Here is a 15023-nt window from a genome sequence, read left to right as displayed (position 1 = left end):
CCAAAAATGACAAAGGAGGTAACACTATTTAAAAAATTAACCCACAACTAACAGAGTTGTAATAAGTCAGGACTGACTTACTGCAGCCTGTCTATATATAAAGGGGTCTTATAAGAAAGATGAAGAAAGACTTTTTAGCAGGGACTGTAGTGACGGGACAAGGGTCAATGGTTTTAAATTGAAAGAGGGTAGATTTAGAGTAGATATTTGGAAGAAATCTTTCCCTGTGCGGGGGGTGAGGCGCTGGCCCAGGGTGCCCAGAGCAGCTGTGGGTGCCCCCTCCCTGGAAGGGTTCAAGGCCAGGTTGGACGGGGCTGGGAGCCCCCTGGGCTGGGGGAAGGGGGCCCTGCCCGGGGCAGGGGGGTTGGACTGGGTATCTTTAAATGTCCCTTCCAAGCCAAACCATCCTAGAGCCCATTCACTTAAATACTCAAAGCACAGTCAAACATGATGACTTTTTGTCATGCTCCTATAGACAACACTACAGCTTTATGATAAACCTGTCCTCTAAAGGAACCTGTTGGACAAGGCTCATATGAACCCTTCCATAATTTCAAGGATAGCATAGGCCAGCAGAAAATAAAGATATTTTTTATGGATCTACAGTACACCATAGGTGCTTTCTCACAGACACTTCCAGGTTACTGCATAGTCCACTCCAGGTTTCCTTGTTTTAATATTTAAGTGTTCTGTTATAGCCTGCCTGATAGCTGCCCACTTATCTGTAGGACTTCTCTTCCGCCTTTTCTTCTTGACCCTAAAAAGACCAGCCAAGATTGAGACATTTCTTCAGTTTTTTTAGTCAATGACTGTCTTACTGCAGTAACAGGGGAATTAGTCCTCATAGTCCTTTACTATCCATCACTCGTAAGCATTTAAATCTCAAGCTCTAAATAAAAAAAAAAAAAAAAAGAAGTATTTGCATTACATTAATTTGAGCAATGAGAACTGTCTTGTTTCAATCAGACATGAACTGCTTCTATTGCTAATTTTTCTATTTACATGAGCAACAATTACTTAGAAGATTAGGTGGAAAAATAAGAATTCAGTCAATGTATATAAAACATACACTTAAAATTCAACCTTGACATTCTGTTTCTATAATTACAGCAAAGAGGTTATTAAAGATGCATTGGAATAATGCATCATCATGCTGAAGTGTAATACACATCATACCTTGTTTGTCTTTTAATTGCTGTAAATTGAACCTGCTGCAGTACTAACAATGACGGACTTTCACAACCAAGCAAGGAAAGCCAAAAAGAACAAAGGTCCATGAGTGGCCATTTGCCTCTGCTGTGGGAAACACTCTGTGCACGTTACACACCCACGATCTTGGACTATGACCCTCAATCAGTATTGCAATACAAAGCAAGAAAATTAATTAAATGCTTGCGATCCAGGAGAAAATAAACTTTTTGGTTCCTTACTTCAGGTACTATTTGATCTCTCCACAGAAGCAAGAGAAGACACGGTTACAAATCTACAACTCTAGTATGCGTAGAGAGGTAACTGACCATTACTCACTTATTGATCTGCAAAAAGCAAGCAGACTTGAATGAGTGCATTTTAGTAAAAATATTTTGGCATAACTGATACAAAACACTGCTGTATAACAGTGTGTAACAAAAGCAGCCCGGAGAGGGGGGTCAGCCGGGGGCTCTTACTCAGCCGCCTCTCCAGGTGCCAGGAGGAGGCAGCCACCCTCCCAGTTCAGCTGTGCTGCGATGCGGAGTTTCCCCCTCTGTGACTGTGGAAATATTTAACTTTCTTCTCTAATTAAGCATCTCCTAGTTTTTATGTACCCGGGTGCATCTACAAATACCACCTTTTCCCGGAATCTTTTCAACTCAAGTTGTTACTCATCCACACTGTACCAATTTTCCCTACCCTCCCCCTAAAGTAACCCTCTGTACTTAAGTCAGGATGTAGCCATTAAAAACAGTGCCCTGAGAAAGAACTTAATTTTGATTTTTATTTTCTCATGCAGTCCACTAAATAGAAATATTCTTTATAAGCAATAAATTCCACTGTGTTTGACAACATCACTTCACTTGGCTGGCTTCCAATTTGAATTTTGCCATTAAAGACATGAATACAGAATAGCATCATGTCACTAATTTCTTGGACTCAAATAATTTACTTCTTCCAGTCAGTTACTAGTTATCACACTTGGGAAATAAAGCATAGATGAATAATGTTGTAAACTACTAGTAACTTTTTTGAAGATTTATTCATGCACAGAAAAATAGAAAGACAATTACTAACATATTACCTTAACAGGAGTAAAGTTTCACTACATAAGAATACTTTAACTACAACAGCATATTCATGAAAGCAACCATTTGTACTTAAACTAAGCTATGGTGCTACATGTATACAGAGAGGAGGGGTAAAACAAGGCTTTGTTACTCAGCACAGTTGTTATACACAAGCACAGAGTGAAAATATAAAATTTTATTTCATGTGAAAACTGTTAAGTGTAGTTTTCAAAATTATTTCTGTGATTCACATGCAGAAAATCCCTCCTAGGCAAACAATTCTGAAAGGTCAGATCTGGTCCACAGTAGTTACACTGCACTTCTTTACCCATCATCCTGGCTGCTAACCTTATAATGAGGGAGAAAGGAGAGTTTAGAAGCCTACTGTTTCTCAGTGCCCGGACTATGCACAACTGCCAAGAGCAAGGTGCCCTCCCAGGAACCATGAACTGCTTCAGGTGAATGAAAACCTCGGCATTAAGTCGTAACACTGACGTCAGTGAGATCTCTCACCTTCCAAAGTGCTGCTGACAGGCTAAGTGGGTCTTAAATGGACCGTGACCACGCTCTCCCTCCCAAACAGATCAAACCTGCCGCTGATCTCCTCCAGGGACAGGATCGAGCTGCAAGATCCTCTCTGTAGCTCTAGACCAGAGAACCCAGACTTCACTGTATCTTCAGGACCAGCTGTATTTACACGAAAAAAAATTACCCCTGCGGTTTCCAGCTGATAAATACACTATTTGATTCAGTGTTCAACCCCAACTTTCAACCCTGCATTCAAGCACTGCAATTAAAACACTGTCAAACAAAACTGTCATTTCTGCCCGTGCCAGTTGTCAAAAGGAGGTAATATTTCTGCCACAACTTTAGAACAACAGCCTTGAAGGACAGAGGAAAATGCTATTTTCATTACTGGGAGGGGGACACAACATGACACGCCTCATACGCAAGGAAATATATTGCATTGGAAAACAGTGGGTTTGTTTCTAGTGATCATCTAATAATAAAAGGTATTTCTTTTAGATATCCCGTCTGAATAAAACGATGTGTATGCCAAATGAGGCCTATAAGAAAATCCAAAAGTTAACCCTACTTTTAGCTATTAAACATAACAAAACCCACCAGATTTATAGCATCTTAAGCCATCTGCTGGAGCAATCACCTCATTTTTATGTCCTAATACAATATAACTTTCAGCTTCACAGCTCCAAGGCCTATGCATCACCCATTGCTCTTCTACAACCACTTATTTTTAAACTACAGATTTCAAGATTGCTTTCTTCAATAATTACTGATAGAATATGAAATTGTCAGCTTCTTGGCCTAGTAAGAACTCACAGGTCCAGAGCAAGGTTTTCCAGCTGACACAAGAGCCCAAATAGCATTGTTTTAAAAGATATAGTAGAGGAGCACAAGACCTAGACTTAGTAATTTCCAAGTATTTTATCCCTTATCTAATTTCAAACATGAGGAGAACATTCTTGTCATGCCTAATACCATGAACTAAAAGTAACCAGATTTAATCATACTAAAATCAAACACATTAGGGAAGAGAAGCAAGTTTCACTAATAAACTGTGGTGGAACAAATGTAATTAAAAATAAGTTCAAAGACCTTTAGTGTTACAAAGTTTCCAAAGTTTACAGGTGTGTATTAAAAGTCAGAATTTCACATCTGTACGCTGCCTCAAATCCATTTTCTAAAACTGAATGCAAGTTTCCCAGTAATAAAAATATGGCACAAGGTTATTTGGACACTGGCTGCGGTTTGACATCTTTTGGCAAAATTGGTGCAGCGACCATGTTAACTTAAATGGCCACTATAAGCAAAATATCAGCTACCTCTGCACCAAGCCAAGGCAACTATTAAGGTTATTTACCCAAGATATGCAATGCTGATTGAACCAATGCCATATGACACAAGCACACAAAAAGTATTCTCAAAAAACTAAAACAGAAGCATATTAAACACTATCTTTGTTCTAACACAAGCTGTTTGCTTGTTCTTATACTATTTTAAAAACCATGTAAGATACCGGATGCTGGTTCATACTCCAGCTCACATAAATTTCAAAATCACTATAGTTGATGTGACCCTAAAGTATTATCAAAACATTTGGCAAGTTTCTGTCTTACAATAAGCATCCAAAGGCATATCTATTGTTTTCAGTGTTAGGCTTGATACAAAACACATCAAAAAATAGACCAAACCCCTCTCATAATCAAATAAGTCAATTTATTATTCATATATCCTCTCTTACCAAATATGGACAGTTTTGCAGATAGGACACTGCCAATGATCCACCCTACAAACCACGCTTAGTATTCTCCTTGAAATCATCTAAACACACACCTTTTGAAAAGGCATGTCAATGCAAAGTACAGAGCTGAGAACAATATACCTCCCTCCACTGCTGGTTAGCCTGTAAGATACAATCTACATGATTAATCAGATATAAGCACTGGGGCAGGGTGGGGAGACATTTAAAAATTCTCCTTGCTTTCACCCTTTACTTCTTTTCCTTTACAATTTATAAGCTATTTATTGGAAATTTTTTTCCAGGTTAAAAAAGGCTTCTTGAATCCTAAAGGACACAACCTCCATTCTAGCACACAGTTATGTCTGATGGAGTGGAAAGAGACAAGAGAAATAATTCTATTTTGTCCCTGTAATCACTTGCACTCACAACTTAAGATTTCAAAGACACTTTTTATATTCATGTACCTGCAAATTAATTATTTTGTGTTTATTTGACTTCAACTGAGGTTACCATTATGAGCTCAAAACTATAATGTAACATAGCTTGGTTGAGCCACAGTCCTGCATGCAACATTTTACAGCACTGACATTTCTGTCCAGAAGTATTTTAGATCACTGAATACACAGACTATAAACTAGGCAGACAGTTTATGCATGTAAAGTGACCCGATCCTTAAAGCAAGACTAGGAGTAAGCGTAATGTCCTTAGCACTTTACATGCTACAAATATGTAATTAATCAACATCTGGAGAAACTGCCTATAGCAGACATTTCCACTCTGCCCCAGTAAAATGAAACCACAACTATTGTAAAAAATGGTTATTCCAGAAATCTTATCGGTACCAGAAGAGAACTATTAGAATATTTTCTCCCTTTACGTTATCAAAGATATGTAAGGGACAAATCATGTTTAACTTAAAACCTTCAGCTCCTCTGTATTATTTACATGTAGTGTGAAAAGCTTTAGCTCATTTTATTTTCAAGAGAGTGAAATTCTGTTCATCTCCTTACAAGAAAAAGGCAGATGCATACACTCCTCCCTTGGAAAAGTTGCCTTTGGGCGGTAAAAACATTCTGATCAGCATGCTAAAAAACCCCACAAACAGACAAAAAAAACCCCAAACCTCGTAGTTTAAAGTAAGTGTGCTTAATTTGCCAGCAGTTTAATACAAAGTTGTATAAACGCAGTGTAAAGTTTGAGCAGTTCCAGTTCCTACTTCACCTCCCTGACAAGTCTTCATTCAGGGTTTCGGTGTTCCTCCCACACCCCCTCCTCTATGTGTTACAGCTCTGATCAATGATATCTAAAACACTGTAAGGAATACACCCCTATATGACTCTCTGTGTCAGTGATACAGTTGCCAGCTGGAAAAATAAAAAGCCTGGATGTGTTCCTCACTGTTAGAAAGATGCTTAAATTTACCTTTATTTCCAAATTTAAACAGAATATAACTTGGAATTACAGTTTTTACACTTTTCTTATTTACTTAAATTATGCATGATCACATTCACTAAAAGCCTTTCTAACTGACATGGTTTTAATTTGGATGCCTGATTACAAGGATTTTTTCCAAAACATAAACTACTTCCTCAGAAGAGCACCAAGCAAGTTTGAATGTGCCACTTTTTCACTTCTGCCTATTCTTTTATTAGTTCTTTAACATTCTTCCTTTACTTCCTGATTTCAGCCTTACCCTTGTCTTCCTTGAGCAAACCATTTCTGCAACTTCTGACAGAGATCTCACTACAGGAATGCAATGGCTAATAAAAAACAAGTTAAAAAAAAACCCCAAACATATACTTGCTGCCTAATAAAGAGAGGCTTGGCCTAGACTAGACAAGGTTTGCCGATGTATCTATACAAGCAAACTTTCCTGTCTGCACTTGCAGCTCAAGTAAACTTTAGTCAACAATCCTGCAAACAAGAAAAATTTCATGGTGGTCTTACTGCATCAACATCAACTTTGCAAATAATGTAAGGGACTATACCCCTTAACACCATTAAACAGGTGAAACTTTTCAGGTTTTGCCTGGCCATCTTTCAGAGAGTTCATTTTTTTGCTGTTCAAGTAATCTTTATGTACAAAGTTTGTAGACTACTCCTAAACTGAAATGTCCTGTCTAACTTGAGGTCTCAGGTTTTCCCATGGTACAAACAGGATGCAGACCCTACAGTGTTTTTTAACTGAGCCTGCACTAATAGGCTTCACAGATTCTTAAACCACTGATTATGCTCAGCTTGGAAAAAAAGGAAGGCTGCAGACTATGAAAAGAGTGCATTGAAGAGGAGGAAGAAAGTTTTACACAAGACAAATGGCCTTGAGTATTCCCACTCTCTATCTGGCTTAAATCATATATAAATACAGCTTGCATTAAAAAACAACAACAACAAAAACAAGTAACAACAAAAAAAAACCCAAGCCAACAAACAAACAAACAAAAACAAACCCAAGAAACAAACCAAAAAACAACCAACAACAAAAACCAAATACGCATAAGCCTTGAAGGACAGCATGAATGAAGATGCATTTCTCGAATCAGCCAGGAAGATACAGGAAAGAAAAATGAGGAAGGACAAGCTATAAAAACATGATGTTAGATACCCAACATGCCAAGTAGAAGACAGAACAATACACCTTATTTTATTAGAAAGAAAAAAAAAAAAAAAAAAAAAAAAAAAGGCAGTGGCAGTGGGGAGTCATACTGAATGCAATTTAGCAAGAACACACACATAAGACTCTGGAAACTCTGAAACTCCCTGGGCCAGTTTAGAGACCTTAATGATCCTGCAAGCACAATTCTTACACATAACTGCTTTCTTAAAAAGCTCTTACCAGACATTAAAACTTTAACTAAATCCAACTTAATAAGCTAAAACACCATGGTCCTACTGATCTCCACCAAGAAAATCTTGGTATGATCTTACAGTCCACTTCAGACACAGCACGATCTCCATCAGAACGCGCAGGACAAGCCTCTGAGCTCCAACACAACCCCCCCTCCCTTATAACAGCACTTAGTGCACCACAACCTACACTTTCATACTGGCTGACCTGTTAGACACAAACAGTAATTTTCACCTGTAATAATGTTTTCAGACAAAGTTTTCTCATGCTCTTGGAAGGTGGTGATTCTTATCAGTAACTTTTTAAAGTGTTAATGTTAACTAGCAAAACAATTCTGACTGGAATCTCTTCCCAACGGCTTGATAACTTTACAGCATCTTCCATCTTGTTACTTTTGCAAGAGCTCAACTGATCAAGGCAATGCAGTTTTCCACTTCTATTTATAAATAAACATTATGGTCACACCTATTCATCTTGCAAACAGTCTGACATTTTCAGATGTTCAAATATACCACAAGAGCATGGCTGAAATACTGAAGAGCTTCCTCCTATATTCACCTCCACGCGAATGTTTCATTCAGAAGTGACAAGGATTGCAACTATCATATATTAAAACCATTCTACAAGTCAAGGACTGCTCCAGTTACACACATTCAATTCCTGTGTGTGATAAAATCAATATCCTGAAAAAGCTGCCCCCTCTATCTTTTTTTTTTTCTTTTTTTTTTTTTTAAATCAGGCCTACATTAAGTGCACAGATGTATCTGCTAGTGATCGAGATTCCTAGTATAATGCTGCAAACACTGTTAGTGATGAACAGTACAACTCCTATAATTTTCATTCCAGATGCCTAATATTGACAAGGCACACCTACTTTCACAGCCAGCAAAAAAAAAAAAAAAAAAAAAAAAAAAAAAATGAGAACTTTATTGAGAAAGTCTAGAAAGGGATTCACACATGATTTTTCTGGCTCAACTATGAAATCTATTATTTATCTATTTATACCTCACAAAAAGTTCCACAGAAATTCAGTAAAATTTTCAGCAATTTTTTAATCAATTTTGACCTCTAATGACTGCAAGAGGTGTGCCTGGTAGAGAAGTGAAACAGTTTAACTTGATTTTGTAAAAGTTAATTTAACACACATCCCTAACATCCACACTTAAATCCTGCTTCTTGCTGATTTAGCTTGCACCATTAAGTTTTAAAGCTAAGCCTGCATTAGAACCTAACAAAATCAATTTAATTACTTAAGCTTATACATTTTGATTTTATACTACTATTACTGATGGCACTCTAGCAAAGGCACACTTTTGGAGACAACAAAACTTTTCCAAAGTTATCTCTGAAAAAAGCATGGTACAAGAACAGTCTCTTTCCTTAAGAAAATGCAGAAATTTAAAAAAAAAAAGTTTTCAATTGTACAGTGAAAAGTTTCTTCTTTGCCTACCCAGAAGCAAGCAGATGACATTATTACCATGAAAAGCAAGATGCAACGCCTAACAGCTAACAAAACAAGAATGATTTCCTATAACCCTCTTTTTTCCCCTCATTTCAGTCCTCCCAACTTTATAGAAAACTTCCAGGTGACAGTCTCCACTGCTGAGACCAGAGGAGCTTGCAAATTTACATATGAAATTAAGTTTAAATTACAGAGCAAAATAGGGTGAACTAAGGTCACACCAGCAGCCTTACTTCTGAACTCGAATCCACATTAAGATATTGTCCAACCTTAAACACACAGAGCAACAAAAAGCCAAGTTACATCAGAAGCAAATTAAAAATACAAACAAGTTCCTAAATTCAGCTATGGCTGAAATTGCATTCCTAATAATCCAAACTCTTGTAGCTCCCTGCTTTAAATTAACAAAATTAACTTTTGACCATCTTGTATATTAATGAATCTAATACATCTGGGTTGCAGAGCAAAACCACCAGGTATCTCCAGGAAAATGGGAGAGGAGATGTGCTTGTCTTCAAAAGATCAGTACAGTACCAGAGCAGAGTGAGAAGTTGTCCACATTGCAAAAACTTTCAATCATCACGATCCTCTTCATTTACATGTGAATAAAGTTTTCCTTTCTCCTTCTTAGTAACTCCAAGCTTAGACATACAGCAACATTAACTAGAGAAAATCTATTTAAATCCAAAGACAGGCAGCATTTTATATCACCTTCACATATGTCTGTTTAAAGAAAACCAGAAATCAATAGTATTGAACTGATATTCAACTCTAGTGCATACAAAGACCTCAGATAAAATGCATTTGATCCTTTACTCTTATTACTGATGTCAAGCAATGCTTCATATCTGCTAGACCAAGCTATAGCAGTGAACTTTCTGACTCCAAAACCGGAACAATCAAAAGGGGAAGAAAAGGAGATAACTTTTTTTCCTGAGTTTTCAGAAGAACATCACAACAAAGTTATACTGTTTATTCAAGAATCACAGACTGGTTTGGGTTGGAAGGGACCTTACAGCCCCCCCAGTCCCACCCCCTGCCCCGGGCAGGGCCCCCTTCCCCCAGCCCAGGGGGCTCCCAGCCCCGTCCAACCTGGCCTTGAACCCTTCCAGGGAGGGGGCACCCACAGCTGCTCTGGGCACCCTGGGCCAGCGCCTCACCCCCCTGCACAGGGAAGAATGTCTTCCTTAAGTACAACCTAAATCTACCCTCTTTCAGTTTGAAACCTTTGCCCCTTGTACTGTCACCACATGCCCTGATAAAAAGTCTCTCACCATCTTTTTTATAAGCTCCCTTCATATTTTGAAAGGCTGCAATAAGGTCTCCTCGAAGCTTTCTCTTTTCCAGGCTGAACAACCTCAAGTCTCCCAGCCTTTCGTCATAGGAGAGGTTGTTCCAGTCCTCTGATCATTTTTGTGGCCTCCTCTGGACCTGCTTGAGCAGGTCCACACCTGTCTTGTGCTGGGGGCCCCACATCTGGACACAGCACTGCAAGGGGGGGTCTCATGAGAGCAGAACAGAGGGTGAGAATCACGTCCCTCCATCTTCTGGTCATGCTTCTTTTTATACGTCCAGGATACAACTGGCAAAGAAGGCAGGGCAATTTTGAGGATAAACTACAAAAGATCCCAACTCTGGCAAAAATTTACATACAACTCTATACCAGTTTCTTGAAGTGCAAAATGGAATTCATATTTTCCTATTTTCACAGTCGCCTTCATTCATTTTTTTTCAGGGCTCACAGGTGAAGAGGGATTTGCAAAATGTTACATTAAATGAAGTGGAATGTAATAAATGTTTGCCTTATTCAAAAAAAAAATATATATATATATAATTTATTTTGACCTGTATCATTATAAGAAGAGGTGAGTTAGCAACATGAAGCAGTTCACTTCTGTGGCATCCAGATATTCTGTGGGTAAAAAAGATTCTGTGGGTAAAAAGAAAACTGTGAGAAAATTAGCTACTGGAGGATACATTGTTTCGTAAACCAGTGCTTTTCCCAGCAGCTGTACTGCAACCGTTGCCTGATTTAACCTCATGTTGGATAACTGAAGAGTGTTTAAATCTGACAATGTTCCATCTCTGTAGTTACGTTAAGACTACAAGTTACAACACTACAGCAGGACATGTCAGCTCAGGACAATGTTATTACCAAGTCACGTTTGTAACAGGTCTGAACTGCCATATTGTAGAAACATCTATAGTGAATCTGTGGGTGTTCTTCCACTGAAAAACCTACAAGTCTTATAATAAAATAGCAAGTTATTTATGCAGACAGGCTCAACAGCTCTCTATAATTTTACAACCATTATGTTTTCTTGCCTTTTCCTTACTGAAAATTCGCCTTTAACAAGTAAGGGAAACTCAGTGGTCTCTGACAAATTAAAAAAAAAAAAAAAAAAGTAGTTTAAGTTTGCATGCTGTATAGGGTACAACTTTTACCTAGGCCTCTAAAAATTGGTTCCAACAACCACTTCTTTACATGGAGATTATCTTGAAAAATATGGTAATTAAGAAGTTTCTATTAGTTTACTCTTGCGAAAAACCCCAATGCTAGCACCTAAGTAGTCCATTTAAAGCAAGCTCATGCACTCCTAAAGCACATGCAGAACTTCCATGACCAAATTTCCCACGCTTCTTTCTTCCAGCTCTGTGCAGCAGGAAGACTCTATCAACCTGCAGGCTGCTGGGACCGCCTCCACACCTCCTCCTGACATGCCCATCCAAGGGGGACACTCACCCTGTTTCCCTCCTGATGCCCGCAAACAGACCTTGTTGGACAGCACATCAAGTACAACAGCATAACCATGCTGTTGAACAGCAGCACTGATCCCGTCACCTTACACTTTAACCTGATTCCGCCCTCGGCAAATGAGAAAATCCTGGTTGAAAAGTGTAGTTACATGTGACATCGGTCTCTACGTGTGACACACTGACAGCCTTTTACTAGGACAACCTCTTCACTTCACATTCATGATACAAATTTTTGATGTTGAGAGGTATAAGTGCAAGTGGGACAACTTTAAAGCTGTTTCCTCCACTAGGATTTTTAAAACAAACAAACAAACAAACAAACAACTTTAGTGCCAAGACAGAAGACTCTAGGTATACCCAATTCATGCAACCACTGACACTCAAGATGTGACTCATTATTAAGCTGGGCCCTACTGAAATAATTGTGACTATGCAAAACTAAGCACTACTTGAGAAATGCAACAGATAAAAAGCAGTACTCTGACATCTTAACATATAAATTGTAAGAAAACACTGTTTTAAGCTGAACATCTGAGATAACTTTCTCAAAGGACTCAGTACTGTTTTCATAACAATACAGCTAGAATGTAAGACCTTGCACCAAGTCTAATATTGAGCTAAATTCAAAAAAGCCACCCCCAAATCAGTATCCAAATAAGGGTGTGCATCAATTTAGCTTAAACTAATTTAAATTATTTAAAGCAATGCAATTTTCTCATGCCGACAGTCTAAGTAACAGGCCCATGTTATAAGGCAAGTTCAAACCAGTGTAAAAAGGACTAAGGTGGAAGAATCATTTAGTTAAACCAGCACAACTATTTTGTCAGCCAAGGAGTGGGGTGCATATGCCTAATTCCTAAACTAAGGAACAGTTTTCTATATGATGCCTGGATAGGCAATGTAAAGTTTCTTCCAGAGGGGTAATTCAGATCAGAAGCCTAGCTCAGCTGCTCTGAACTGCTGTCAAGTTACTAGCATCTGCGTGTACTCAGCTGAGAAAATAAGAAGCTGTTAATGGTAGGCACCGAACCTGGATTCTAGCGTTAGGTGTATAAATTACTCCAGAGACCCAATGTGCTCCACATGCCTCCATGGGACAACTATGTCCAGTGTTTCAATTGCACCTCAAATATATGATGATGGTATGACTGTGAAATGTAGCCAGTCTTAAGAACCAAAGCAACTAAGACAGATGTAAAATAAGAAGTTGGGCAACAAATAGTGAGAAACAAGATAAGTTGCATAGCAGAGGGAAAAGACTTCTTTCCAAGTAGAGTCACCAGCAGAGACACAAAGTATCGATGCAACACAGACGTCTAACCATCAATACACCTTACAGCAGTTCACCGTGAGCATCTCTGGAGTAAAAACTACATACCATGGTACCTATGAATTATCCCACTACCTCCCCAGAGAGGATGCATCCTAAACACACTCCATATTAACTAAGTACCAATTCACAATATGGTATTACAAACAGTATTCGACCTAATTTAAGTTACATAGCCACTAGGTGTTTCTGGTCCCCACAGACCATTCCTCCTAGTCCTGCCGAAAGGATTTCCAAGACAGACTTCTTTTTCCCAGACTAGCATCATGGCATGAGTGTGTATTAGAGGGGAGGTATATGATTATATATGAACACATATACTGGGGGAAAGGTTGTTGAGGAAGTCAGTAACAAAACAAATGAAAACAAAATAAGGTAAAACAAGCAAGTGATCTGTGTCCTCTTAGTGCTGACTAACAAGTATACAGATAGTCTAGGGTTAAATTCCCATCTCCTCAAAGGCACAGCTGGAAAATTCAAATACAAAGTGGGGGAGACAGCATTGGAGTCTACAAAGGAAAGGAGTATGTGGAAAGGAAAGAGTATTAGGTGAGATCTCAAGGAAGGTTTCAATGACAGAAAAATAAAATCAGAAGGGCAAAAAAACATGGTGAAGGAAACAGTTACTGGGTGGAAGAAAGCTGTAAAGGGTAAAGGTAATAGGGGGATGATGGAGTATAACTTGAAGAGGAAACAAGAAAGGTGGAAAAAGGATCCCCGTAAGGACACAGTTAGCTTTCAGTGGTGAAGTTACTGGGAAACAAATAAGATGATTATTTGCAATGACAAAGAGCTGCAGGACTAGTCATCTGGAAGCAGGCAATAAATGCACAAACAAACAGACAGATAAAAGGTTAGAGAGGGCACCTTCTCTGGTAAGGCCACAACAGTAGGTGGCAACAAGGGGAAGGCTGGTGCACAGTCCTTGGCAGTGAGAGAAACCTGGAGAAGGTGACGAGGAGGAGCTGCGGGGCATATCCCCCAGCAGCCACGAGGATACCTGGGACGCAGGGGAATTTCTCTGGGTACGACCAAACAGCTCCTCGGTGGACTTGAGTGTCACTAGGGCCTCGGGGATAGCCGCGATACACAAGGGTGAAAGGAAGCAGCATAGAGAAGGGCGGGCAGGACAGAAGGCAGGTGAACACACGGAAACAGTGCCCAGTGAGGCTACGGGGAAAAAAAAAAGCTGACGGGGAGAAGAGGGCAGAGGCCTGGGACGGACAGGGCCTGTGATGGCTGGAGGAGGGAGGCAGGTCGGGGGACGGGCCCGAGGTCCGAGAGCCCGCGGGGCGGGGGGGGAGAGGCGCGGGCAGCCAGCGCGGCGGCCGCAGGGGAGAGCAGGGAGGCGGAAGGGATCGGACAGGCCGGCCGGCGGACAGATCCGGCGGGGCCGGGCTTCCGCGCCCCCGGGAGGGCGAGGCGGCCGGGGTGCGCAGTTAGCGGCCTCTCGGCCCGCGGCTCTACGAGGGGCCCGGCCAGCAGCTCCCGCCGCCCCCCTCGCTCCGGTGCGCGCCCGACACAAGAAAGGCGGGCGGGCCGGGCCCGGCCTCCCTTCCCCCGCTCCCGCTTCCCGCGGCGTGACTCAGTGCCGGGCGCCGCTCCGCCAGGCCCGCACCGGCCCCAGCCCCGCGGGGCCGCCGCCGCCGCCTCCTCCCGCGCCGCGCCGGGCCTCGCTGCGACACACACCGCGGCCTCCCCGCACTCACCAGCATCGCGCGTCCCGCAGAGTCAGGCCACGTCCGCCCGCCCCTTCCGCCTCCGCCGGGCCCGGATCTGCCGCCGCTGCCTCCCCCCCGCGCGGCCCGCGGAGCGCGGTGGTACCGCCCCTCGCCGCCCGCCCCGCTCCGGCCCGGCCCACGGCGCGGGGGGGGGGGGGGGGGGGGTGTCCGGGGGTGCCAGCGGCGGGAGGTGCCGCCCGCTCCCTCCCCTGAAGCGCGCGGAGGGGGAAGGGGAGAGGTGGCGGGGGCCTCTCTCCCCGCCCCCCGCGCTGCTGGCCGTGACCCCCCGGGAGAGCAGCCGGGGCAGGTCGGGGCGCGGCGCGGCCGCGGCTACGGCGGGGATCGGCGGGGCCGGGGGGCTTGGCCCTGCCCGCCGGCGGCCGG

The 15023-nt window shown here is 41.6% G+C and overlaps 1 protein-coding gene across 2 annotated transcripts in view; it reads right to left on the bottom strand.

The window, feature by feature from the left end:
- The window catches only part of CUL1 (cullin 1), a 53207-nt gene extending 38470 nt beyond the window's left edge, over window positions 1-14737 (bottom strand). Inside the window, exon 1 of one of the 2 annotated variants that reach the window (XM_042806421.1) lies at window positions 14628-14737. The gene's annotated coding sequence lies outside the window, so the exon portion shown is untranslated. Of the gene's footprint in view, window positions 1-10676; window positions 10697-14627 lie in introns of those variants that run through there. The other variant, XM_033012003.2, reaches the window with a different exon arrangement.
- Window positions 14738-15023: the final 286 nt, after the last annotated feature.

This window comes from Tyto alba, unplaced genomic scaffold (genome assembly GCF_018691265.1).
Source record: "Tyto alba isolate M040663 unplaced genomic scaffold, T.alba_DEE_v4.0 Super-Scaffold_46, whole genome shotgun sequence".
Taxonomy (NCBI): domain Eukaryota; kingdom Metazoa; phylum Chordata; class Aves; order Strigiformes; family Tytonidae; genus Tyto; species Tyto alba.
The sequence above is the reverse complement of the archived record's forward strand: the minus strand, read 5'-3'. Positions and strand labels throughout refer to the sequence as shown.